Below are 4,485 nucleotides of genomic sequence, written 5' to 3'. Positions count from 1 at the left end.
GGTGGTGATGGGAGGAGCAGCATTGACGGAACGGACCATCTCCATCGTGACTGGTGAAGACTGGTGAGTCTTTCTTGTGAAGCTGGCAGCGGGGCTTGAAACCTGGAAACGGCGAGCGGCGGTGTCTGAAGTAATCAGCGAGTTCAGCCACAGGAGGAAGAGCCATGCCGAGAAAATCTCTATCAAACTGTAGCTCCGTCGAGACACCATGGAGTCACGCCAAGCAGGACGGAACAGAGACAACAGAAGAAAAAGACATAACATGAGATTGACGAAAATAGAGCTGAGATGTGACAAGAGGTCCCGACGCCGGCGAGCACGAGCTCCTCCGGCGCCGGAGAGGAGTGGGAACCGAGTAACCTCGATAGTCGTGCCTGGGAGAAAGTGGCTAGGGCAAACTCGGACTGAGCCCGTTTATTTTGATCAATCTGAATCTATCCCCGAAAAAATCTATGTTCCATATAATTAGCATATGGATGATCTTTGTGATACCTTCTTGTGTTTTCTCAGCTAATGAGCTTTACGAACGCTGCAGTCAGCCGTTTAACTGCGGCAATCAAAGCGGTCTCCAGTACCCTTTTTGGACATCTGACAGAGAAGACTGTGGCCACCCTGACTACAAAGTCGACTGTGGTAGTGGATTCGCAGAGCTAAATATCACCTCCGTGAAGTATAGAATCTTAGAGGCGAACTATGACTCTGGTATCATACGACTGGCGAGATCGGATTTTATCGGTGGTCTTTGTCCTAAAGATCTTTTAAATGCGACATTCGACGAAAGCGTTCTTCCACTTGCTCCTAACACTGAGCTTCTAACAATTTATCACAACTGCAGCCGAGCATTTCCACAGTATGTTTCTACTTATGTTGGAGATCTTCCTTGTGGAGCTGGTGACGGAGATGATGATGACACAATAAGTTACTATGTGACAACAAACCTCTCGCCCCCTTTACTTAACGGGATTAGAGGTCAATTGGAAGACTTTGGGTCATCTTGCAAAACCGTAAGTATTCATGTATCAAGGCCTTTGCTGAACGCACTAGAGAGGAATCGGACAAGAGATAATCTGCAGAGGGCTTCCAGCTTGGACTTAACCAAGAATGTTCGTCGTGCTTAGCCTCTAAGGGTGCTTGTGGATTTAATCAAAACTCAGGTGGATTTGTCTGCTATTGTAAAGATAAGACAACTAACCGTACTTGCAGTTCTAAAAAAAAGGGTAAGATTTCTGGCTTACATGTTCTAGTTTCCTTATGTTCCTCCACTAAAACCATCACTTGTCCTTTCCCAAAATAGATCTTTTAGTTTATACAGAAATTCCCTTAAGTTTCAAATTTTTAGAAGAGGCCAATAACCGTACTAGATAAGAGGGTAAAAGCACCACCGTTTGTCCCACTCCCATCACCATATCTCGCACTCACGAACCTTTTGAGTTTCAACTTCGCTTTTTTTCTAGTTTAGTACGATTCAATGTTTTGTATTCAGATCGAACTGACATTTTTCTGGTGAATTCTATCGATGCAGGCCTCTCTACTGGAGCAATAGCAGGTAAATGCTCTTTTACTCTTCTTTTCAAAACACCTGATTTGATTACCATATATGATATACCACATGAAACACTAGTTTAATAGAACCAATGCTAAAATGTACTGCATACATGCCTTATGTCCTTCCACAAGAATCACCACTTGTTCCTCATTACATTTATTCAAACATAAATAAAAAGTTTTTGACCAAACAGTTTTCTGGTTTCAGGTTTAGCAGCTGGTGTTATTCTGTTTCTGTTCCTGGTTTTGGCATTGTTTCTCCAACTTATCCGAAAGAGAAACAAAAAGGCATTTATTTCACAGCCAAAACTCAAAGCACTTATTCCATTAAAGCAGTATAGTTACGCACAAGTAAAAAGAATCACAAAGTCATTCGCGGAAGTGGTTGGTAGAGGAGGGTTCGGTACTGTCTATAGAGGGACTCTTCGTGATGGCCGCAAGGTTGCAGTGAAGGTTTTGAAAGACTCAAACGGTTATAGTGGTGAAGATTTCATAAATGAAGTTGCGAGCATCAGCCAAACTTCTCATGTCAACATTGTTACCCTGCTAGGATTCTGCTTTGAAGGGTCAAAGAGAGCAATTATTTATGAATTTTTGGAAAATGGGTCTCTTGATAAGCTCATCTCAAGCAAGAGGCCATCAATTATGGATTGTAGGGACTTGTATGGGATTGCGTTAGGCGTTGCTCGTGGTTTAGAGTACTTGCACCATGGATGCAGAACAAGGATTGTACATTTCGACATAAAACCTCATAATGTACTCTTAGATCACAATCTTTGCCCCAAAGTTTCTGACTTTGGCCTTGCTAAGCTCTGTGAGAAGAAGGAAAGCATCTTGTCGTTGCTAGACACAAGAGGTACAATAGGGTACATTGCACCTGAATTGTTTTCGAGAATGTACGGTAGAGTCTCACACAAGTCAGATGTGTATAGCTACGGAATGCTGGTCCTTGAGATGATAGGAGCACGGAACAAAGACAGAGATGCTCAAGAAGTTGGTACTAGCACAAGTTCAATGTACTTTCCTGAATGGATATATAAGGATCTTGAGATGAGAGGCAGTGGAAGTCTTATGGAAAATGGAGTCAGCAGCGAAGAAGAGGAGATGGTGAGAAAGATGACATTGGTGGGTCTGTGGTGTATTCAGTCTTCCCCATCAGATCGTCCACTGATGAACAGAGTGGTGGAGATGATGGAAGGAAGTATGGACGCTCTTGAAGTCCCTCCTAGGCCTGTTTTCCAAATTCCAGCCGAGCCACTTCTAGAATCTTCTACAATTTCAGAGAATATATCAGGTTACACACAAGTATGTTCCATGAATGTCGCATAAAGAACGAAACTTGCTTGTAACTTATTAAATCAAGAAAACAGTAATTACATTTACTACACTGCATTCCACATGTCTGCTTTCCATATTACAAGTAACTACGACATCTGCAGCTCTCTAACAGATAACAAGAGAGTTTAGTGATTTGTATCCAGAAACTTCAATCTATTTTTACCCAAAGAAAATGTTCTTGTCTAAAAAAAACAATTGTAGTCAAAAACTAATTATCACTGTAACCATATCAAGAAGAGATACTTTCTCAGAACACAGGAGACGAAGTGTGAAACTTAAAGCATAATTTAAGGGTATTTCGTTTAGTGTTTGGAGTTAACTCTCAATGTTCTGGAAACAGAAGAAAAGTATGTTGCAGGCATTAGCATATTCCATTTTTTTCTACGGTCAACTAACAATAAAAAAAAAGAGAGTTCAAAGCCACTCTTGTATCTGTGACTACTCTTCTTTGACTTGGTCCTTCACAACCTTCCCCTGTTAGTAATTAAAGAACATAGTGAAGAACAAGAGAGAGAGAGAGAGAGTAAAGAAAGATAATCTTATTCACTTGATTAATTTGCTTATGAAAACATCTCATATATATAGTGGTTACAAGTATGATAAATGGTAGATGAGATATGATAAACTAATAACCCATTGTTTTGAGACCTTAACCCACCATGCATGCTTGTCCCTTGTAGTGGCATCTCCATTGTCTTGAGACCTTAACCCACCATCTTGTTTCTTATTGCTTCATTTTTACACTCCCCCTCAAGCTTGACCATAGGAACTGGTCAAGCTTGGAAACCATGAAGCATTCCCTCATTAAAACCTTTAGCTTGGAAAAACCTCATGGGATAAAAACCAAGCCAAGGAAAAAGAGTAGAACACTTCATGACTAAGAGGATCAGTGTGATGAAAAATCTACGAGTCCTAACTTGGAATGTATGAACTCGCAAACCTTGGTGCTTGCAGCCTTGGTGAAGATATCAGCTAGTTGATCCTCACTTCTTGTATAGCAGGGTAAGATGATCCTTTGTTCCACTGCTTGCCTAACTTTATGACAATCCACCTCAATGTGTTTAGTCCTCTCATGGAACACATTGTTGGAGGCTATGTGTATTGCCGCTTGATTATCACAATGCATGGTGATTGGAGTTGATGTCTCTATACCAAAGTCTTGAAGTAGGTTTCTGATCCAAATCAACTCACTAGTGAGCTTCCTCATTGCCCTATATTCAGCTTCAGCACTTGAGCATGACACTATCTTCTGTTTCTTGCTCTTCCAAGTGACAAGATTGCCTCCAATGAATGTACAATAACCGGTAGTGGATCTCCTATCCACTCTGTCTCCTGCCCAATCAGCATCACAATACCCAACTATCTCTGTATTTTTGTTGCATCCCATCCACACTCCTTGCCCTGGCGCCTCTCTTAGGTATCTTAGGATCCTTTCAACCATGTTCCAATGGTGTATCTTGGGAGCTTGCATATTCTGGCTTACTTGGTTAACTGCAAAGCATACATCAGGCCTGGTGATGGTGAGGTATATCAGCTTTCCTACAATTCTTCTATAGTGTTTAACGTCAGTATAGGGCTTGTCTTCAATCTCCCCCTCACGCA

General features: G+C 41.5%; 1 pseudogene; it reads left to right on the top strand.

Moving 5' to 3' along the window:
- Nucleotides 1-2,877, top strand: part of LOC106300412 — a 7,683-nt pseudogene extending 4,806 nt beyond the window's left edge.
- Nucleotides 2,878-4,485: the final 1,608 nt, after the last annotated feature.

The sequence above is a fragment of the Brassica oleracea genome, chromosome C6, assembly GCF_000695525.1.
Source record: "Brassica oleracea var. oleracea cultivar TO1000 chromosome C6, BOL, whole genome shotgun sequence".
Lineage (NCBI taxonomy): Eukaryota > Viridiplantae > Streptophyta > Magnoliopsida > Brassicales > Brassicaceae > Brassica > Brassica oleracea.
This window is presented reverse-complemented; position numbering and strand designations above follow the sequence as displayed.